General features: G+C 37.5%; 1 long non-coding RNA gene across 9 annotated transcripts in view; it reads right to left on the bottom strand.

Moving 5' to 3' along the window:
- Positions 1-24,757, bottom strand: part of LOC105718754 (uncharacterized) — a 197,541-nt gene that overhangs the window by 108,294 nt on the left and 64,490 nt on the right. For 7 of the 9 annotated variants that reach the window (XR_010336993.1, XR_010336992.1, XR_010336994.1 and 4 more), the window contains exons 4-6: positions 18,356-18,413; positions 5,040-5,193; positions 1,998-2,098 (exon numbers count right to left, since the gene is read on the bottom strand). This is a non-coding gene — a long non-coding RNA (uncharacterized LOC105718754). Of the gene's footprint in view, positions 1-1,997; positions 2,099-5,039; positions 5,194-18,355; positions 18,414-21,064; positions 21,150-24,757 lie in introns of those variants that run through there. The other 2 variants (XR_010336998.1, XR_010336997.1) reach the window with 2 other exon arrangements.

Raw genomic sequence — 24,757 nt, 5'->3', positions numbered from 1 at the left:
TAATGCCCTCATCAGAATTATCTGTATTCTTCATCTTCCTCCTTGCCTCTAAAAGGAGGTTATGTAAGTGTTTGGACCCCACTGGGAAATTGGGGAATCACTCTGATTCTCTCTGTGTGCATGGTTAAATAAATTTGTATGCTTTTTCTCTAATTAATCTGTCTTACTGTAAGTTGATTTTTCAGTGCACTCTCTGAGGGCAAAGGGGAAACTAAGACACCAGTGGTTGTAAGATGAACTACTATTATGTACCAGTAAGAAAGAATAAAATGCTGCCAATTAAACTTTATTCCAAACTTCTTCACGAGTATCCAACTCCTCTGAGTCACTTTTCAACTCAGAATTGGCATATTTATTCCTATTTTTTATATGATATTGGTATCTATGTCATCAAGAGCACTGAGAATGCAGCATTTATTTACAAAACACTCTACTATTATCTTTGAATTTTCTTCCAAGCAACTAACCTTTGATCTAGAAGCTTTGATGTTGTTACATTTTTTTATCTACCAGTAGATGACAACAGTAGATTTAATTATTTTTTAGTCAATCAGGATTTACTTTTTCTTAGTTTGTTGACTGAAACTTTGAGGGGTTGACCAGTTATGCCATCGTGACTAACAGCAAAATTTATACTGCATGGGAATGACACGACATTCCAATGGCACCAGGCCAACAGATGTCTGCGATGTTAAAATGTAAAATATGGCTGTATTAGATTTGACAAGATAGAGTAACTCCTTTTGCATATCTGCCTTCTTGTCCTCGGTGATATCCTTACCTGATAATCTGAGCACTGCTTTCCTAGCTGGCTGGGATAACCTTTATTAGCTTTCGTTTACTTTAGCTGAGCATCTTCTCAAATGCTCTACTGGGTTGTCCTTATTTCTATATTATGTACAACCTACTCTACTTTGATAATATTCCTAATCTTGTCATTTCAGCTCGTTTTCCATTTTATGATTATCAACCAATAGAAAACACAACAAAAATGAAAAGGTAAACCAAGATTTCACATCTCAAAAGAAGACACTTCATCCCTCACTGTTTTTAAGAGCTATACAGCTTTATGGTAAAGAGACAGTTCTTAACCATAGCTGTGAAGAAAAATAATTTGTGGTGATACTTAAAATGTACATTGCAGTGGCATAACATAAGACCCACTGACTCTGACTCTTGGAATAAAGGGTGAGGCTTTCAAAGAAGCAGGCACTCGTATCTTTCAAAAAGTTCCACAGATTAATGTGACATGTCATCTAAGTTGCAAACCTCAGGAAGAGAAGGAAACCAGGCATTTTCCTGTTCATCTAGGGACAACTCTATTGCCACATACTAACATAAATTTGAAATAAAGAGGCCTTAAGTCTAAGTGAGCTGCAAAACACAATCCACATGGACAGATCATGATTGTATTCAAACCATGATATTTACACCATCCTGTACTCAACATGATTCAGCTAAGGGCTGTGAAGGACGCTGTGATGATCAGACATGGGAATGGGCATGGTAAGAGCATAGGCAGAAAACAAAGGATGAGATTTCCTTCTTCCAATATCCCAACATCCCAATTGATGCCTGGTCTGAAAAAACAGAGAAAGTGATCTTTTCCTCCATTCTCCAGCCATAGCTTTCCAGGGCCATTTCAGGGGCAAGATGACCTAGAGCATAATTAAGAAATAGTTCCATGAATATGGAACATCCTATAGCCTTAGAGTAGAGGGTGCTACTAATAAGGGCTTACGCTTGGAAAAGATTCAAATCCCTGCACCAAAAGGTTCAAAAGGCAGGTTTATGGCTGTGACAGAGTTCTGACATCCTCTCCTAATCATCTCCATTTTTAGCAAAGGTTCTTCTGAATTTTAGATAGACATTAAGTTCTCCCATATTGTCTGGGTAACGTAGATCATTGGTGATTCTACTCTGAGCTCTATTGCCTTTAATTGTGCCAGGGAATTAATGCAGTACCCACTCCAAAGCCCAGATCACCTCTTGCTCACCTCTAGATCCAGGGACCTCTTGATTATGATCATGGAAGAGTGTAAGACTGATCGGCGATCGGCTCCTGTAACTTCTTTTCCTTCTGGGCCTAAAGCAGAGGCTGGAAGCAAGAACATCAGAAGCACAAATCATTTCAAATCAGTGCTGATGGCTGAAACAAATATTTATGCTGTCCTTTTACTTTGGCTACTATGTACTGAAAACACACTATGTGCCAGGCCCTTTATATACAGTCTCATTTATTCCTCACCACAACCTATGTAGACATTGTTGTTCACCCCATTTTACAAAGAGAAAACAGACTCAAGCTAAGCAGCACCACCAAGGTCACAGAAAGAGTAAGCACTGGAATTAATTAACAAGATCCAGGAATTAATCTCAGCTCTGATTCCAAAGTCAAAAGTCTCTCAAACATTGGTGGTATTTGAAAAGCAGTGAGGAAAAAATAATATCTATTGGTGGATGGATAGCAGGATGAGTAGACAGACAGATATGACAACATAAATATAATAGTGGGTATATTATAGAAGCTAGGAGGTCATTAAGTGGGTGTTCAATGAACAGTTCTTTAAACTGTTTTGTATGTTTGAAAAAAATTAAAGTAAGTTAGGGATAAAGAAGGAAAGTAGTGAGGAATTCAAAGACATTACCAGTTAAACATTCTTATAAGCATCTGTCTCATTTTTCACTAATTATGTGTTTTAGAATTTTAAGTTAATTTAGTTTGAGAAGTACGTGTTAAGGCTTTATTGTGTAAAAGGCACCAAAATACCTGCCAGCCTAGGATGCTAAATTCATGGTAGGTCCTGAGACTGCACAAGATGGAGCTCTTCTGGGGTTTACAAACTACCAGCTGACACTATCATGACCAAAAACCTGCAATACAAAGCTGACTTGATAATGGGCTATCACGAACTTGTGAGGTGCTGAAGGAGCATGAGGATGGATAATAATAGCTGAGAGGTTTGCAGAAGTGTCAGGGAACAGACAAAATTGAAATTGTGCCATAGAAACTGGGGAAAATGTCAAAAGGACAGAAAGAGGAGCAGTATCTGAAGTAGGAGCACTGGAGGAAAGGCACAGAGGTGGGAGGGTGAAGAACGCACAGGAAAAGAACAGACTGTTGGAAAAGAAGGAAGGAAGTGCTGGGCATTACCCACCAAAATGTGGAACCAACTTTTGCCAAAGGAAATGTTTCACAATTATTAGAATTCTCTCAGATTTCACTTTGTTGAGGCTTCGTTTACTCGTTAGTAAAGTGGGAATCGTATCTGGTCTCACAGACACTGTTTATAGGATTAAATGAGGGAAAATGGTGAAAGGTCCTAGGACAGTGCCAGCCACATGGTCAGCGCTCACTAAGCAAGGCAGACTAAGCTACCCCCATGAACCTAAGGCTGCACGTAATCTAACTACATAGCAATAGTCAAGATTTATGTTAGGCTGTAACACAGATCTTGATTGTGAATCGTGTTACAGTTCTCCTAAATTCCAGAAAGGAAGAGCTAAATTGTTTTGTCAGGCATGACTGATTTTTTAATTAATTTATTGATTGAGTGACTGATTCTACTTTTGGGTTCAGAACTCAATCAACAAACTCAATTGTACAAGAAGTAAAACTTTATTTTTCTGTAACCACTTATCTATTTTAAGCCTATCTTCAGTGTTAGAACCTAAGTTCCCTCAATTCTGCACCCTCACCCTTTTCACTGGGTTGCAGGGGTGTTACATTGTACCAGGGCGATAGGTAGAGGGAATTATCTCTTTCTCTGTGTGATGCTATCTCAGCACCAGCCTTGGCTCATATGACCTTGTTCCCGGTGGGTCTTCCCCACTGAGCCGTTCCCCAGCACGAGACTCCTTCAGACGTGGCACATTTTCTCTCAGCTGTTGCCAAGCCCCTTGTTGGCACAGGAAATTTTATTGTACCTCTTTCAGGCCACAGGGGCACCAGAAAACTCTGTGGGTCTTTCATTACTATTCTGATGGGACTTTTGAGCACAGAAGACTCATTCTAACACTTGTGAGCCGTGCTGGGGTACACTCAGTTCTTTGAGGCTGGCTCAGATCATCTGTCTCCTGGACACCACTCAGCCATTTCTGTTCTGAGGTTTTGCAGTCTTCTTGAGCTCTGCTTGGAGGTGATGACAACCCCAATCCATCTTCAATTCTGTCACCCACAAGCTTCTCCTCTGGGGAGCAAGGTGTAGAGTCTTCTTCTCAGAGGAGTGAGGAGCCACCAGCCTCTAAGAGCTGTCTCTGCTTCCCCTTCCCCCTCTGCCTTCCCTTCCCACCTCCCCACCTCCCCACCAGCATGTAACAGCCCCCTTTTCTCCCCAGCTCGAGCACTGTCCTCACAACACACCTGGAAAACTCTAGGTTTTACAAGGGGTGGGAAGCCTCGCATCAGTTCAGCTTAGTGTCTCTATCCCAAGTGCCTTTAGGGTCTTGACTTTGGAAAATCAAAAGCCTGTTTTTCCTGCCCTCTGGCGAAACTTCTTTTTTCCTGATAGAACAAATGATACCTAAGTGGGCTTGGGGGAGGAGGCAGAGGCAACAGGAGCTGCCAGAAGAGGAAAATCAGTTAATAGAGTTAAAATATTATTTTGCCAGTGTTCTCCTCATCCCTTTAAATTGACTTCCTCCCTTGAGGCAGGTGGGACATTTTTCCTCCTACTTCTTATGTCTCAGAATTTCAGTTCCAGGTGACCTGCTGTGGACTGGGCTGGCGTGACCCTAGGTGGCCCTAATACTTAAAGAAGATGAATCACACTTCTTGAAAGCTGCCTCAGTCTTAGAGTTACGGCTGACTTCCTGGAGGTTTCTTCAAGAAATTCAGCCGATAGCTCCCCAAGCTGCTAATCACCAAAGTGCATGATACTTTAGAAATAACACTTGATTTCTATTAGCTGTATGGCTGGTGTGCCTGCTGCGGTCTTTGAAAAATTATAACACAAGATCCTCTAGCTGGGGCTATGTGTTTCACAAGCTTCACGTGCTAATAATCACAACAGGGAATTAAGCATTTCTCATACTGTCACCTGTTCATGTGCAGCTTCTTTCTTGCCTTGCTGGTGGGATTTCTGCTCCTCCTCATCCTGTAAGGCGTGTCTTTAGCTTGATGTTGGAGTCATTTCTTTGGGTTCAGTTACCCTCTCTGGTTCATATGATAGTCTTCTACATCAAGCTCGGGGCCTGAAAGAGAAGTAACTTGTCAGTTAAAAAAAAAGATCAAAAACTTGCTCAAAGATCAAGATGTTTGAGAAAAAAAAAAAAAACCAACAACATTAACTTGGTTCTTCACTAATTACTTACCCCAAACAAGACCCCGAGGAGTTTCATTTCTAAAACATATCTCTCTTTATTAAGAAGACCCCAGTTCAAGTCAATAAATACCCATAGGGCCTATCTCTCACCATGAAGGGGCAGAAAAGTCTCTCTCCATTAAGCACCAAGAAACTTTCCTTGACACAATTAAATTCGTCTCTCGTGGCCACGGATTTATCAGCAAACTTGTTTGTAATGACCGTCTTATGAATGGTGATTGGGAAAAATAAATCACTTACTTTTGCTAACAAATTGCTCTAATTGCTTCATAACGGCAGAATTTCTGCTGAAATGAACCTTCCCTGGGCCAATAATAATATTCCTAGAGAAAAATTAGAGAAGTGAGGCGCTGAAGTGGGGTGGGGCCCATATTTCCAGCATCTGCAGGGAAACAGCAACATACGGCTTCATCACCTTGCCTATATTCTTCAGGAATCCCTAGAAGAGATGCTGACCTCAGATGAGCTGAGTTTTTGTACATCTTCACCCATTCAAAGAGTTATGCATTAATTATTCAGTTGAACTTTTATTATTTAATCAACAATTACATAAATGCCCAAGATTTGGTGTTTTATCAATTACCACTTTTGTCTTCTTAATTCTGTAGAAACCACACAGAAATTTCTCTCCCAGCATCTTCCCTCAAAATAAAGCATATGCTTAAAAGAAAAATCACCTCACCAGACTTCTTCCAAGAAGCACATACAGTACTTTTTATTCAAGGCAACACGCAGACCTGTTAAACATTTTTTGTTTTACCTTCTCAAAAGACTTCAATAAAGCAAAGGGAACTCATATGCCTCACCCAGTCTGCCTGACTTAAAGTAGTATGAGGCAAGATTCATCCACATGTAGAGTTAAACAATGAAATTTTCCAAGTAGATACATGCTGTGAGGATCAATAACCTCTTCTCAAACCAGCAAATTGGTTTCAAGTATTCGGTTCACTGGTTATATCCAACATCCACAATAAGAGGCCACCTCCCGAGTGAAAGGGAAGGTGAAGATGAATTCTTGAAAGATGTGTTCTCATCAGAATTCCTGTTCTTACTGCATGGATGGTATTTGTAAAACTCTTCAGAAAGAATGTTAAGTTTAATTTCAGGCAATCTTTTTTGTTGATTTTTTTCATTAACTTTAATTTTCTTATGTGAACTGTGATATACAAAGGCAATCACTTTCAGAGTAAAATACAGAATGGCAAAAGTAATTTTACAAAAACTTCTGTAGAAATAACATAGTTCAATTAGGGTTGTAGAATATATCCAAATGAAAAATATAAGAATATTCACATGAAGAAAATTAATCTAGTGCTCAGAAGACCAGAATATATGTACTCCAGGGGCATCAGGGGCAGGAACCAGGAAATACAGATAAAAGTTGCTTTTTGAGATCTTTCTCGCCATAAGCCTGAATGCTTCATGCTCCCAAAGAATCCAATTATGGAAACATAAATTACCTCATCCTCAGTTTCACTTTAAAATACAATAAACAGGTTACATTTTCAAGTACTATTAAGTTGCTTATACAAATTTAAAGTCATGAGCATGACTCCAGGATCTGTGCTTTTTACATCAAGTGCTCCTCTTTGCTGGAATTTTAACAATAACGTTTACTTCAGAGTACTGTGTAGTATATCATTTCATGAAAATAACTCATGGCATAATTTGATATTTTCTGGATCTTAGATTTCTCTTAATTTTGCAGTCAGGCTATTCTTTCTAAAATAAAACTGGTACTATTTAGAATGGTTTGCTTGAAGCAATTGGCGTTTCTCCCGAGCTATGTTCTGGGAATATTTGTCAGAAAATCGGGCCATTGAAAGCAGAATTGTCTGTGTCCTCCATTCCCAGGCAAATAACCTGTGTTTCATCTCTTCTCCCTTCCTTCCTTCTCATTCCCTGAGGGCATCCACCCTTCTCTCCAGCAATCCATGTGTGTCATCAAACTGCCTCCCCTCTCATGCTCTCAGAGGGCTTCTGCACCAATCCTTCTACTCTTGGAATCTTCTTTTCTTTTCTTCCTCTTGACATGGAATGTTAATACAGAAATTCTTGCACAAAATATGGCTACCTTTATAGTCTAGATAAAAGAAAAATCTTCCTCTATCAGGGTAACTTGCATTTTATTTCTTTTTAAAAAAAAATTTTGGGGGTTTGTTTGTTGTTAGGTTTTTTTTTTTTCCCAGTTCCGGGATACATGCGCAGGGTATGCAGGCTTGTTACACAGGTAAATGTGTGCCATGGTGGTTTGCTGCACCTATCAACCCATCACCTAGGTATTAAGCCCAGCATGCATTAGCTGTTTTTCCTGATGCCCTCCCTCCCGCTGTCATGCCACAGCAGGCCCTGGTGTGTGTTGTTCCCCTCCCTGTGGCCACGTGTTATCATTCAGCTCTCACTTATAAGTGAGAAAATGCGGTGTTTGGTTTTCTGTTCCTGTGTTAGTTTGCTGAGGATAATGGCTTCCAGCTCCATCTATGTCCCTGCAAGGGACATGATCTCATTCCTTTTTATGGCTGCAAAGTATTCCATGGTGTATATGTACCACATTTTCTTTATGCAGTCTATCATTGACAGGCATTTTGGTTGGTTAATGGGATCTAATTAAATGGGATCATTGATGGGCAATTTGGGTTGATTCCATGTCTTTGCTACTGTGACTAGTGCTGCAGTGAACATATGTGTGGATGTATCTTCATAACAGAATGATTTATATTCCTTTGGGTATATACCCATTAATGGGATTGCTAGGTCAAATGGTATTTCTGGTTCTAGATCTTTGAGGAATTGCCACGCTGTTTTTCACAGTGGTTGAACTAATTTACATTCCCACCAACAGTGTAAAAGCATTTCTATTTCTTTGCAACCTCACCAGCATCTGTTGTTTCTTGACTTTTAATAATCACCATTCTGACTGGTGTGAGATGGTATCTCATTGTGGTTTTGATTTGCATTTCTCTAATGATCAGTGTTGTTGAGTTTTTTCATATTTGTTGGTTGCATAAATATCTTATTTTAAGAAGTGTCTGTTCATGTCCTTTGCCCACTTTTTAATGGGGTTGTTTCTTTCTTATAAATTTGTTTAAGTTTCTTGTTGACTCTGGATATTAGACCTTTGTCAGATGGGTAGATTGCAAAAAATTTCTCCCATGCTGTAGGAGGTCTGTTCACTCCAATGACAGTTTCTTTACCTGTGCAGAAGCTCTTTAGTTTAATTAGATCCCATTTGTCAAATTTTTGCTTTTGGTGCAATTGCTTTCAGCGTTTTTGTCATAAAATCTTTGCCAGTGCCTATGTCCCGAATGGTATTGCCTTGATTTTCTTCTAGGATTTTTATAGTTTTGAGTTTTACATTTAAGTCTTTAATCTACCTTGAATTAGTTTTTCTATAAGGTGTAAGGAAGGGGTCCAGTTTCAATTTTCTGCATGTGGCTAGCCAGTTTTCCCAGCACCGTCTGTTAAATAAGGAATCCTTTCCCCATTGCTTGTTTTTGTCAGGTTTGTGAAAGATCAGATGGTTGTAGATGTGGGGTCTTACTTCTGAGATCTCTATCCTTTTCCACTGGTGTATGTGTCTGTTTTTGTACCAGTACCATGCTGTTTTGGTTATTGTAGCCTGTAGTGTAGTTTCAAGTTGGGTAGTGTGATGCCAGCTTTGTTCTTTTTGCTTAAAATTGTCTTGGCTATACAGGCTCTTTTTTGGTCCCGTATAAATTTTAAAATAATTTTTTCTAATTCTGTGAAGAATGTCAGTGGTAGTTTAATGGGAATAGAATTGAATCTATAAATTACTTTGGGCAGTATTTTCTACTTAAGTGCACATACTTTCAAAGGGATATATATAGAAGAAAATGAAAAGGGACCTATCCTCACCAGCCACATCACAGGGCTCATGAGCAACTTCTTCCTTTGAATGGTACCTGGGCTCTCCTCCATTTGCATCACTCTGGCCCATCACACATTCACTACAAGAATTGCAGACCTCAGAACATGCCTTGATGGCATCTTTCATCCATGGAGCTCTGGGAATTGCTAGTAATTGGAATTCTCATTCCCTTCATACCCTCCAAGTTCTTCTCAAAGGGCACAGGGGCTTAGTAAATTTTTGGGCTTAAAACTACTCTTTTGGGGACATCATCCATTCAACAGGCCTTTATGGATGACCTAGAAGTACTACTAACACTAATTATATTTTATTTATTGATAACCTTATACCACTATTGATTAAAGGAATTTTAGCATTATTAATAGGATTGTTGATGACAAGCCTAGCACCTAAGAAAAACTGTGAGTTAGAACCAACTGAATTATTTAAGTTGAAGCCTCCTCCTTGTCTATTTGCTTGCTTTTCATACTTTTTACCTTTCTGTATATTTATTTATTCAACAAATATTTGATGATCCCCTGCTATGCATTCTGTTAGGTGCTGTGACTTAAACAATAGGCTAAAGCAGAGAGCTCCTGCCCTTGTGCAGCTTACAGTCTAGTATAGTAGACAGACAACCAAATACTGAGGGAGATGGGAATAAAACTGCTACAATAACAAATGGCAAAAAGGATGGGTACACAGTGCTATACTAGGAATAATAATCAGTCTAGTCAGAGTGGCCAAAGAAAGCTGAGTAAAGGTGGCAGAAAAGAATGTTCCAGGAGGAAGAACATGTGCAAAAGTCCCATAGCAAAGACAGCTTGGCAAGGCAAGGGCCTGAGGAGTTGACGTTGGCTGGGTGCGGTGGCTTATGCACATAATCCCAGCACTTTGGGAGGCCAAAGTGGGCAGACTGCTTGAGCCCAAGAGTTCAAGACTAGCCTTGGCAACATAGTGAGATTCTATCTCTACCAAAAAAAAATTAGCCAAGCATGGTGGCACACGCCTGTGGTCCCAGCTACTCAAGAAGCTAAAGTGAGAAAATTGCTTGATTCTGGCAAGCTGAGGCTGCAGTGAGCTATGATCACACGTGGGCAACAGAGAGACCCTGTCTAAAAAGAAAAAAGAAAGCTGATGTCAGGAACATATACAAGCAGAGGAGTAGGGTACATGATGAAGCTGCAAAGGCTCTACTTTATGGGGCTTTGTGAGGAAGATGGAAGGAAGTCGCTAAAATTACCTGAACAACTTTTGACAGGATCAGTAAGGAATTTTAGATCACTCTGTAGTCACAGTGTGGAGAACCACTGGGTGGCAAGAATAGCTGCCAGTCATCTACATCTGGAAGGCCATTGCTGGAGGTGTCATGACAAATAAGGGCCACTTAGACTAAAGTGGATGGAGACAGACTCACGATAATGGTAGATGGGGAAACTCGCAGGATCTGGTGGTGGGTGGGATAAGAGGGCTGAAGCTCAGGAAGCATGGCCAAATGATGCTTAGGTTTCTGATGGATCCTAGTTTAACTATTTGGTCCTTAGCTCTGTCATTGGCTGTTGTCTATGAGTTTTAAGCATGAATTGTTTTTTTTTCTTCATGCTCCTACTTCATCTTGAAGGAAATATTCCCTAAGGCTTCAAACCTAACAATACAGAGAGTACCTCAGCATTAGTCCACCAATTTCCCCAAATAAGATTCCCAGTTGATTTCTGTTTATAATTTTCAAGTAAGCTTGATCTTCCCCCCATATATATTATTTCTATCTAGTATAATTTCTTTCATTGAAATGGGAAATCTGAAAGTGTGATATAGTGGTAAAAGATTTTTTGTTACAAATCATTGAAACCAACTTGAACCAACTTTGACACTAAAGAGAATTTATTATAAGAATATGAGAGTGTCTCATGCAATCAAATGCAGAAATGCAAGCAAAACTTAGGAGGATGGAATCCCTCAGATTCTCTCTCCATATTATCTGCTCTTCTCTGTATAGTGACTTCAGTCTCATCTTAGAAAGCTGGCTTTCTCCACTTTAATCCACAAGATGGCTCCGTAATAGCTCCTGTGTTTATATGCTCTGGGTTTAGCCACGAGGACTGACTAGTAGTTCCTATGTCTCAAGAATGGAAATTTAGCCTGGCTATGGGTCAGGTGTTCAACCCTCATCATTTAACTTTGTCTGGGGGTGAGTGGATACATGAGTTCAAGGAAGAACTAGCCAACACCAATTCTGAGCTTTCAGAGAAGGGAGAATTGTTATAAACTTGGCAGACACCCCACTTGGAGAAGGAGGGAAACAATAGCTCCTTTGCTTCAATGAACATGCATTAAGCACCAACTGTGCTCCAGGGCCAGGCTAGACTTGTGAATATAAAAACAAGTGAAAAAATTCTACTTTCAAGGAATGTAACATGCAGCACTGACTGTGACACCTGTAAAGCAAGGCTCGTTCTTACCGCCTCATTGCCAGTGCGGGGAAGAGGGAACGAAAAGGAATACAGAGCATAAAAGTAGCCCACAAAGTCCTGAGAAAGCAGTCCAAAGCAAGTATCAATAATAAGCAAAAGTAAAAAAGTGGGAAGCACAAGAACTGCTGGAAGTTTGGGCGGCTAAGCTGACAAGAGTAGAGTGTGAAGATGATGTGGTGAGAAATGAGGCTGGAAATTCATACAGGAGCCTTGACTGAGGATTTATAAGTGAGGGGGAGGGATGAGTGAAGAACAAAGGAAATAGATACAAACAGGCCAGGCAATAGAAAGATCCCTTCCAGACTTGTGGCTTGATCACCAGGTAGTTAACCTGCAGGCTGTACGTTTCCAATTTTCCCCAGTGCGTGACATGCCTGTCACTTTGCAGATTTAGTTGTGTTTAATCTTTCCCTTTCAAACAAAGCAGAAAAAAAGCTACATAGTTAATATTAGTACCTTTGCCCTACAAAAAAGAAAAGTTCATATTCTTTCCTTCAGCCTCCTTATCCCTCACAATTTCTCTTCCATCTTTTATCCTCTCAAGCTCTTCGTTTCCTTTTATGATAAGCTTACATTCAGATTAGCTACTTCTCTAGAAAGCTTTCATCTCCTTTTCAATTTCTCTTATTTTTGGCCTCACCAGATTTTATTTCTGCATTTTCAGTTCTCACTAAATCTCTATTCATTTCTATGTGCATTGACGTTCATTTTAAATGCCTATAACATTTTAAATCAATAGTATTATTTTTCAGTTTTCCACTGATCTCTCAATATGATCCCAAAGTACAGAACAAGAGATATTAAGCCAATTTTAATTGAATAATAATTTAAGCATCATTCTTAAAAAAACACTTTTAGAATTCACTCCTCTTTTCTTAGAATATTTCCCCCATAGGGATGAAAACTAGTTCTTAGGGGGCAAAATATCTTAAATATCACAATGGTTTGTAATCCTCCAATCCTTAACCCTATCCAACCGCATAAACAGATATATAGCAGACCTGTTGTATAAAATTCCATGGGAAGAGGAGGCAATTTTTTTAGTCTAAAAGGTCTCCTTAGTGGGGCAATAATAAAAAGAAATAGAAAAAGTTAAGAAAACAGATTTAGCTCTAACCTATACTTAACATAGTATATCAATTTACAAAAGTTAAATGCAATCTTTCATTTGATCTCTACAAACACCGAGGTGAATTGGTTACTACTAACATCTTTTCCACACATGTAGATTGATTACCAGAAAGGTAACGTCCTACTTGTATGACTTTGATGGAAAATCCCCCTCCATCCATGATAGCATAAAATACACATTTCTTTAAAGTCGGATTCTCAACCTCAGAAGTACTGCTATCTCAGGCAAGATAAATCTCTGTTGAGAGGGTGCGTCCTGTGCACTATAGGATGTTTAGCAGAATCCCTAGCCTCTACCAGTAGATGCTGGTAGGAACTTGCCAACACCAACAGATGGGACAACCAAAAATGTCTCCTCACATTGCCAAATGTTCCCCAGGCAGTGGGGTGGAAGAAATCACTACTGATTCAGAACCACTGATTTACAGCCTACTTAAAGGAAAGATTACTGTTTTTAAATTCATATGCACTTCATAATACCAAGAAGTTACTTAGCATTTGCTATATACCAGGCATTTTATATGAATTGGCTCAATAATCTTCCCAACAACCCTGTGGGGCAGATACTAGTGTCATGCCCATTTATAAGTAAGAAAACCTAGGTCATAAGCATTGCAGTTAGTAAGTAGCAAAGCTGGAATATGGGTACTTGTATTGCATTTACGTCACAAAGAAGTGCTTGAACTATTGACTAAAATATAACTATTTTCCTTTATATAAAATTATCTGCATCATTATTATGATTATATGTTGACTTTGAACTTAAACTCAGGTCTGAGCAATGAACTGCCATGCTACACTATTGATTTCAGAACTAAAACGTCCTCAGCTATTCTCCTCGATTCTACATTATTTCTCCTCTGTTATCCCATTTTACATGCAAATGTCAATTTCTGGTAGGTGTTGCTTTTTAATCTATTTATTCATTTACTCATTATGCTTAAAATTAAATTCTCTTAAAAACATATCTAATAGATGAATATTTATTAGATATTAAAAATGTCAATACATTCTCAGAGGAGAGATGCCAGTTTGAGTTGTGGGGACAGAGACTGGCTAGTTGTTTACAAACAATGTCTCCTTTCTTGCCTGGAAATGCAGTTAGACAATGTTCCCAGCATGCCTTGCATTTAGGTGTAGAAATGTGATCCGTTTACATCCACAGAAATGTGGGCAGAAGGCAGGAAACCACTTCTCGACCTAGCCCATAAAGCCTACCAGCTGAAGAAAGAGGACCATGAGTACCTGGTAGAAGGTAGAGCCATGGAATAGAAGAAGCCTGAGTCCCTGAAAAGCCACCAGGATAAAAACTGCCAGATTTGGAACACCTATACTGGACTGTTTAGATGCAAGAAAATAGATATGTTACACCTCTGGAATTTGGGAACTCTTTGTTACATCAGTTGGTTACCCTGACTAATACATTTGGTTCAACCTGAAACCACAAATGCTTAGAACCAAACCTGGAACTGGAAGCTTTTTCCATTAAGTGGATTCACAAAATCTCTAAGTAATTCTGCCATTAATCTGTTTTGCCTCCAGAGACAACAGTACCACTGTTATTAGGATAGAGTCAGGTATGTGAATAAAGCAATTAATGTCACAGCTGAACTAGGACATATGGAATAAGAAAATTCCCTTGAACCAAATGTACTTAAAGAAGCCCGTCTTCATTTTCACATATCTTTAAATACTACAAAGGGTTTGCTTGTTTTCATCATTGGCAGAAGACAAGCATTAGTGAGAAACATTGCCAGAAATACAGCAAGAACAAAAATGCATCTGTGAAAAAATATGAAGAGGGGTTGCCCAAAGATCCAGGGTATCATCCTGTCACATCTATGCCACCTCATTTCTAATTAACATTTACTGAGTACCCCCATGTGAGTCAATGTGTTTGTTATTGGAGATATAAAGATGAAAGAGGCAGCTCCCGCACTCAGGAAACACCATGTGCAGGAGACGAGCATGTACACAACCAACTCTACAGTGTGAAAATCTGTCTAAGCTATTGAAATAGGCATAGCGGAACACTGAAGAACAAGTGCTTACCTCTACCTGGGATGATTTCACAGAGGCAGTGGTTCTTAAGCATCCCAAGTCTACCCTTGATAAAATAGCAACGTCTTTGCCTTTTCTCCCATTGTACGTAAATTAACAGCTTTGAGTGAACACTAGCTGGTTATCCTAAGAAGGTGCAATTAAAAAATGGAGACTCCCTTATTATCAAGAATTTGATTACAAGCTACCTATTTATCTGTATTTTCTAGTCAACATTTGTTAATGCTATATAATACTAGAAAAAATTAATAACTTATGCCATATTCAATTTACAATAAATACAAATTTACTGTATTTCTCCCTGTAGTCAACAAATATCTCAAGAGAGACACTTTGAGACTATGCAAATCTGTTTGTTCCTCAAACCTTTGCCCATGTGTCTAGCATTCATCAGTAGATCCATCCTCAACAATTACCACTGTGGAGGTTGCCTAGTGGCAGTTTTCTCTCATTCTTTCCACATTTATTAATTGGAATTTCATGCAAAAAAAAAAAAATAGAGCTGCCACTTCTCCATATGCAATCAATCTTTATTCTCATGAATTACATACTTGAGAATTCACCTGCTTGCTAAAATTTATTAGTAACCTGAAAATCAATACTCATGGCATGTGTATGTTCCCAGCTGAAGCCAAAGAAGATGATCTTCTGCCCTTCTTGTTTCAGCTCTCATCCTGTAAACAAGTGCCCTTTTTGCAGTCTATTTAGCACCATAGTTTTCATATTTTTGTGCCTTTTGTCAGTCATTTTGCTGTTTAAAATGCCCTCAAGCATAGTGTGATGTGCTATCTACTGTTCCTAAGTGCAAGAAGGCTATGACAGGCCTGCCGAGCAAAATAACATGCACTAGAGAACCTTTATTCAGGCATGAGTTATGGCGCTGTTGGTGGAGAGTTAAATGTTAAGGAATCAACAAAATATATTAAATAAGGTATTTTTAAACAGAAACACACATGAAGCAAGATTATGCATTGATTAGTTGACGATGGCTCACAAAAACCTAAACCTATATCTCCCTTAAGAGCAATGGGTCAGTATTTGCTAATTCAGTGTTCATAGTGACTTTATAAAACATAATTACTGTGAATAATGAGAATTGACTGTATCTATTAAACCAATTATTTATTTATGTCACTAAGAACTCATGGTTCATATTTATATTATTTTATGGGCTCCACTCCAGTACTATCATTATGTATTTTGTGGCTTAAATTGTTTCATCTTTGGCCATTTGGATAGCAACTTTATAGTGAAAAGTCTAGTGGTGACCATTTCCACAGGTAATCAACACCAATATCACCAATACCAATACATGCTGGCAACATGAAGGCCATGATTTGCTGCACCTAGAAGGATGAGGCACCATTTCTGTGGTACTCTTGACAGGGATGCATGATCTAAGTTCAATCATGAGAAGATTCCAAATGGCCTGAACTGAGGGATGTCGAGCAAAAAAACAGATCAATACTGCTCCAGGTGTCAGAATCATGAAAGGCAAGGAAAGATGGAGGAGCTGCTGCAGATGACAGGAGACCAGAGAGAAACAACAACGAAATGCAACGTGGAATCCTGAGTGGACTGTTGGAAACAACAACAACAACAACAAAGAGACATGAACGGAAACCTTCGAAGTGAAGTTCAAATGAAAGCTTTAGTTGATGATTCTGTACTAATGTTAATTTCCTTGTTGTGATAATTATACCATGGTATGTAAGATGGTAACGATGGAGTGGCACAAGGACATACAGAAACTCTCTGTACTACTTCTGCAATTTTTTTGAAAGTCTAAAGGTAGTTCAGAAATTTAACCGTTGGGTCATCTTGCATACCCCTGGTTGCAGAATTTGTGGAGGTGGGTGAGAAATTCAATTTTGGAGACCATTAATTTAGGGAGGTGTTCCATCTTCCAGAGGGTTTCCCTAAATCCAAAAATTATGAGGAATAGTATTTAAATGCCTTCTATTTTAAGATATTAGAGAAGACTTAGTTATTCCTAGGCAGGATACTTCACTTCTAGCTGGTGACCTTAGGCAAGTCATCATTTCAGTTTCCACATCCATAAAATGAAGGGACTGAAATGAATAATCTTATCTTAGATCTTATATCCTTTAGAGCATAAATTCTTATGACTCTAAATTAAACTTGTTATTCAGCATTTGAAATCAGGCTCTGCAAGAATACTCTTTTGGATGGTTATTTATTCTGCTTTCTTAGTAAAAAGCAGCGGTATTGACATATTACAGAAAATCTAGGAAACAAATCATCATAGTTTGAGGAAATTCTGTGGCAGCGCTCCCTGAAGCTCATCTACAAGATAGATACAAATTACATGCTCATAAACAATATAAACATACCTAAGAGATCAAGAGTTATGCAGCTCTTTAAAATGTATAAGTTGCCAAAACATTACATGGAAAAGTAGGTTATAAAAGTACACATATATAATGATCCCAGATAAACATTTTCTCACACAAATATTTTTAAATGGAGGTATGGTAGAATTTCTGATAACAGTCTTGTTGACTGCGATTTTATGAGACATAAGTCACTGATATAAGAAAAATAAACATTATATACTGATAAAATGTAGCATTCAGAATAAACAATAAAATGTCTATATACGTTAATCCTCCTCATATCATAAAGGAAATCACAATTTTGTCAGACATTGCTAAACAGCTGAGAACTTTAACTTCTGCCTATTTCATGAGTGATACCATTGGGGAAATACTAGGAGGGTAGGATGAGAAATAAATCAATGGATTTAATATCCCTCAGTGTGTGATCACTTTACCAGGGTTTCAGAGGAAGGCAGGGGATGGGGAGACTAAATGGGAATCATTTGTGGGTTCATGAGACAATTTCTCTTCCTTCTTTTTTCACATGAAAAATCCATCAGTTTAGTTGAACAGTAAAGAAGGAATGAGAAACAAGGTTAAAGACAAGAATGGAGTTCAGTTTGTGGCGTTTTGCATGGGTAATTCTCTGCCCCATTTACTAGAGGCAAGAAAGGTACTCTGTTAAGAATTATAAATTTAAATATTTTGAGCTACAATTAATACATATTAACTTACTTATTTAAAAAGTAATAACTCATTAGGTTTAAAACAATCCTGTAATCACTAATAAATTCAATTTAAATATTAAAATCTATTATTAATAAACAAAGATGGTAACCAAATTAGCACAGGATCAATACCACAGACTCTTGTCATCCTTAATTAACTTGGTCAAATAATTTCATTTCTGGGCCTTATTTCAGTGTCTCTAGCATGGGAAATTAGATTATAGTGAAGATTAAATAAAATAATGTACATAAAATGCTTGACACAGTATCTAATAAATGCTCTATATGTATAAACTATTAGTATAAAGTAACTTTTAAACATATAAATGATGTGTGTGTACATGTACTTAATAAATATATGAAGAAGATGGGAAAGAAATATAGCAAAGTATTAACAGTAGTTACTTATGGGCAGTAGGGTTATGGTACTTACTTTTTTATTTATTAGATTTCTTTATTTTGCCAAACTTCCTACAATAGACAGACACTTCCTGTAAAATGAAAAAATACATTGTTTTACAAACTAGCAAAGTAAACAAGAATGGTAAACCCACAAATACTTTTATTTATATCTTTTTTATTATTCTCAATGATACATTATCTAATCATTTTTGACCCAGAGAAAAAGATATTAGCAGTTCATTTTCACTTTATCTTGATAGAAGTTGGGTGGGTTTACCAGGCATCTTCACAAACAGAAATGCAGAATAATAAAAAATTAATTGGGCAAGGGTGAAGAGAAAAGGAAGAAGATATCCAGGAAGAGGCAGAACTAGAAAAAAATAAAGAGCCAGGAAAAGAACTAAGGAAGGGGGCATTGCCAAAATTCTCACAAACCAAAAACAGGTTGCCAACAGAGCATCAGAAGAAAGAAAAGACCAGATTTTACCGTGGAGTATTTTGTGCAAACCACTCATAGGAGTTTTTAAAAATGTATTAGAAACTTCTGTACTCCAGCCTCAAATGAATTAAGCTTGGACATTGCTACTCCACCTTAACAAATATTAAGTTGAACAAACTAAAACATCAATAATTCTCTTTAAGTTTGTAAAAAAAAGTGAGATCACAGAGCAAACTGCTGCCCCCAAAATTGGAGAGACAGATGGGTGAATACAAGGATTGCAAATTACTAGAGTAGAAACTTAGGAGCAGAAACCACAGGAACCGATGCCAGGTAGGAAACCTAACCTGTAATGAATTGCTAGAGGCTCAGTTTGGATAACTCTGAGTTTAAAACTCCAGGGGACACAGTGATGGAGGGGTGCCTCATACTTTTGTGAGTTTTACCTCCTGGAGCTATACGAGGTTCTCACAGAGGATATCGGAGCAAAATCCAATCACACTTCCAGTGGAGGAAAGGAAGAGGAACCATCTTGAAATACACCAAAGCATTTTGCTCTGTTTTAACAAGTACTGTCATCAGGACAAACCTGCTGGGTTTTTTTTTTTTTTTTTTAAGTTATTTAAAAAATATACTTTAAGTTCTGGGATACATGTGCAGAACGTGCAGGTTTGCTATACATGTGCCATGGTGGTTTGCTGCACCCATCAGGCTATCATCTACATTAGGTATTTCTCCTAATGCTATCTCTCCCTTGCCCCCTACCCCACCAACAGGCCCCAGTGTGTGATGTTCCCCTCCCTGTGCCCATATGTTATCATTGTTCAACTCCCACTTATGATTGAGAACATGAATGTTTGGTTTTCTGTTCCTGTGTTAGCTTGCTGAGAATGATGCTTTCCAGCTTCATCCATGTCCCTGCAAAGGACATGAACTCATTCTTTTTTATGACTGCATAGTATTCCATGGTGTCTATGTGCCACATTTTCTTTATCCAGTCTAAAATTGATGGGCATTTGGGTTGGTTCTAAGTCTGCTATTGTGAATAGTGCTGCAATAGACATATGTGTGCATGTGTCTTTATATGGAGAAATAAGAATGATTTTACACTGTTGGGAGTGTAAATTAGTTCAACCATTGTGCAAGACAGTGCGGTGATTCCTCAGGGATCTAGAACTAGAAATACTATTTGACCCAGCAATCCCATTACTGTATATATACCCAAGAATTATAAATCATCCAGCTGGGGTTTTATCAGAGTCTAACTGACTTGAGGAAAATTAATACCCAACTCCAGCCCCCTTCAGCTGTCTTGTCTCACCTAAGGACACAGGGAAAAACTGAGAAGCACTTGTGAAGTTCACCATCCATAGGCACAGGCTCATTAAAAGGCTGATAACTAATCATAGGACTCTACAACGCTATTTCCCAATGCTTCCCTACCACATTACTAAAGGCCTGTAGTATCAGTTCATTTTCTCTAGTACACCATGTCCAGCTATCAGAAAAAGAAATACAAGGCATAGTAAAAGTCAAAAAATATAGGATGAAGACAGAGCAAATATTAGAATCAGACTGAGATATGGCAGAAATGTTGAAATTATGACTGGGCATTTAAAACAACTATGATTAAAATGCTAATGGGCAAAGTAGACTGTATGCAAGAACAGACGACCAATATAGTCAGAGAGATGCAAATTCTTAAAAAAAAAAGAACCAAAAAGATGCCAAAGATCAAGAACACCGTAACAGAAATGAAGAATATCTTTGATGGTCTCATTAGTAGACAACACAGCTGAGAAAAGAATCTGAGCTTAAGGATGTCTCAACAGTAACTTCCAATATTGAAAAGCAAAGAGAAATTAGCCTGAAAAATATCAAAACAGAATATCCATAAAATGCAGGACAATTAAAAAAGGTGGGACATACATATATTAAAAAAAAAAAAAAAAAAAAAAAAAACAGATGGAGAAGAAAGGCAATAAGAAATAGTCGAAACAATGATGACTGAGAATTTCCCCAAAATTAATGTCAGAAACCAAACCACAAATCTGGGAAGCTCAGAGAACACCAAGTAGACTAAACATTAAATAAAAACAAAACTTCAGGTAGGCATATCACTTTCAAACTATAGAAAACCAAAGGTTTTAAAATTTTTTTGAAAGAAGCCAGAGAAGAGAAAAGCACTTCCCCTAAAAAAGAGAGCAAAGATAAGAATGACATCTGACCTCTCTTCATAAACCTTGCAAGCAAGAAGAAAGTACAGTAAAATATTTTAGGTGTTGAAATTTAAAAACTCACCAATCTAGAACTCTGTACTCTGGAAAATTATCCTTCAAAAGTGAAGGAGGTATAAAGACTTTCTCAAACAAATAAAAATTGAAGGAATCTGTTGCCAGTAGATCAACCTTGCAAGAAATATTCAAAGAAGTTCTTTTTAAATAAATATTTTAAATATTTTTAAACATTTATTTTTAATTGACAAATAATAATCATATATATTTATGAGGTAAAATATGCTGTCTTGACCTATGTATACATTGTAGAATGATTCGGTGAGGCTAATGAATGTACCCATCACTTTACAAATACCAATTTTTTGGCAAAAATGTTTAAAAATCTATTATTTTAGCAACTTTGAAAATACATAATATATTATTACTAACTGTGGTCAACATACAGTGCAACAGATCACCAAAACTTATTCCTTCAGTCTGAGAATTTGTATCTTTTGATCAACATCTTCTCCTTCTTCATCCTTCCACTTCCCCTCAGACTCTGGAAACCACTTTTCCATTCTGTTTCCTTTTTAGATTCTACACGTAAGTGAAATCATACAGCATTTGTCTTTCTATGCCTGGCTTATTTCACTTATCATAATGTCCTCCAGTTCCATTATGTTGTTGCAAATGACAGAATATCCCTTTTTAAAAAATACTGTATAATAGCTTATTGTGCACATATACCACATTTTTAAAAATCCATTCATCTGTTGATGGAAACCTAGGTTGGTTCCTTGTCTTGGCTATTGTGAATCATGCTGAAATGAACATGGGAGTGCAGATATCTCTTTGAGAGACCTATCTTAATTCCTTCATATGTAAACCCAGAAGTGAAATTACTAGATCATATAGGAATTCTATTTTTAAGGGAATCCTTGTACACCAATGGTGAAATGTAAATTAGTATAACCATTTTGGAAAATAGTATGGAGATTCCTCAAAAATATTAACTAAGTTCCTTAGGTAGAAGGAAATTGGCATAGTCTAGAAACAGATATATGTTAGAAAAGAAAAAAGGAAGAACATCAGATAAAGAGTAAGTGAAGGCAAAATAAAAACTTATTTTCCCTATCTTTAATTGATCTAACAGATAACAGTTTGTTCACAATAATAATAGCAACAATGTATCAGATTATGCATGCTTATATGTGTATACACACACAAACAGATGCATATTTATATCCGCTTATGTATACATGAAGTGACTGAAAGCAGTGATACAACAGATTGGAGGAAAGAATTGGATTATTGTGTTATTGTAAGGTACTGAGACTACCCATGAAGCAGTATAGTGTTGTTTGAAAGTAGATCTGGGCTAACTGTAAATGTATATTACAAACTCTAGAGCAACCATTAGAAAAACTAAACAAACCAAAGTGTAACTGATATGCTAAGAAAGGAGAGAAAATTCAATCATTTAAAATTGCTCAGTTAAAACCACAAAAGGCAGAAATGAGTGGAAGACAAAATAGGAACAGGTAATAAAGAAAAAAACAGACAATAGTAACAAATAATAGATATTAATCTCACTATATTAATAATCACTTTGAATGTCAATGGTCTAAATCCACCAATTAAAAGACAGATTGTCAAAGCAGATTGAAAGACTAGGCCCAACTATATGTTGTCTGCAAAAAAACCCACTTTAATTTTTAAAAATTTTTAAAATTTTCTATACTTTTAAAATTTCAATAGCTTTGGATGTACAAATGGTTTTTGGTTATGTGGATGAATTATGTGGTATAAAGTCTGAGATTTTAGTGCATTCCTCACCAGAGTAGTATACATGGTACCCAAGTTACGATTTTTCGTATCTCCTACCCTCCCCACTTCTGAGTCTCCAACGTCCATTATACGACTCTATGCCTTTGTGTACCCATAGCTTAGCTCCTACTTATCAGTGAGAACACATGGTATTTGGTTTTCCATTCCTGGAGTTATTTCACTTAGAATAATGGCCTTCAGCTCCAATTAAATTGCTGCAAAAGACATTATTTTATTCTCTTTTATGGTCGAATGGTATTTCAGGGTGTATATACACAACAGAAAGAAATAAAGGGCATTCAAATAGGAAGAAAGTCAAACTATCCCTGTTTGCAGATGACATGATTTTATATCTAGAAAACCCCCTTGTCTCAGCCCAAAAGTTTCTTAAGCTGATAAACAACTTCAGCAAAGTCTCAAGATACAAAATTAATGTACAAAAATTATTAGCATTCCTATATACCAACAACAGTCAAACTAAGAGTCACATCATGAATGAACTCCCATTCACAATTGCCACAAAAAAATCAAATACCTAGGAATATAGCTAACAAGTGAAAGATCTCTACAAGGAGAACTATAAACCATTGCTCAAAAAAATCAGAGATGACACAAACAAATGAAAAAACATTTCATGCTCATGGATAGGAAGAATCAATATTGTTAAAATGGCCATACTGCCCAAAGCAATTTATAGATTCAGTGCTATTCCCATTAAACTACCATGGACATTCTTCAGATAACTAGAAAAACTGTGTTTTTGTTTTTGTTTCTATTTTTGAGACAGAGTCTCACTCTGTCACCCAGGCTAGAGTGCAGTGGAACAATCTTAGCTCACTGCAACCTCCACCTTCTGGATTCAAGTGATTCTTGTGCCTCAGCTTCCCAAGTAGCTGGGATTACAGGTGTGTACCACCATGCCCAGCTAACTTTTGTATTTTTAGTAGAGACGAGGTTTTCACCGTGTTGACCAAGCTGGTCTCAAACTCCTGGTTTCAAGTGATCTGCCCGCCTTGGCCTCCCAAAGTGCTGGAATTACAGGTGTGAGCCACCGTGCCTGGCCCAAAACTGTTTTAAAATTCATATGGAACCAAAAAGGAGCCCAAATAGCCAACACAATCCTAAGTAAAAAGAACAAAGCTGGAGGCATCACACTGCTCACCTTCAAACTACTATGGGTGACAATAACCAAAACAGCATAATCCTGTACAAGAACAAACACAGAGACCAATGAAACAGAATAGGGAACCCAGAAATAAGACTGCATACCCACAACTATCTGATCTTTGACAAACATGTCAACAATAAGCATTGGGAAAAGAATTCCCTATTCAGTAAATGGTGCTGGAAGAACTGGTTAGCTATATGCAGAAAATGGAAACTGGACCCTTTTCTCATACCATATACAAAAATTAACTCAAGGTGGATTAAAGACTTAAATGTAAAACTGAAAATTATTAAAACCCTGGAAAACGACAAGGGCACAAGCAAAGAGTTCATCACAACACCAAAAGTAATTGCAACAAAAACAAAAATTGACAAATGGAATCTAATTTAACTAAAGAGCTTCTGCACAGCAAATGAAATTCTCAGTTGAGTAAACAGACAACCTAAAGAATGGGAAAAATTTTTGCAAACTATGCATCTGACAAAGGTCTAATATCCAGCATCTATAAGGAACTTAAACAAATGTGCAAGAAAAAATAACCCCATTAAAAAGTAAAGAACATAAACAGACACTTGTCAAAAAGAAGATATGCATACAGCAGCAAGTATATAAAAAGAAGCTCAGCATCACTGATCATTAGAGAAATGCAAATCAAAACCACAATGAGATACCATCTCACACAAATCAGAATGGCTATTATTAAAAAGTCCAAAAATAAGAGATGCTGGTGAGGTTGTGGAGAAATAGAATACTTTTACACTGTTGGTGGTGATGTAAATT

This window comes from Aotus nancymaae, unplaced genomic scaffold, assembly GCF_030222135.1.
Source record: "Aotus nancymaae isolate 86718 unplaced genomic scaffold, 86718_ANA_hifiasm-v0.15.2.pri h1tg000041l, whole genome shotgun sequence".
NCBI lineage: Eukaryota > Metazoa > Chordata > Mammalia > Primates > Aotidae > Aotus > Aotus nancymaae.
This window is presented reverse-complemented; position numbering and strand designations above follow the sequence as displayed.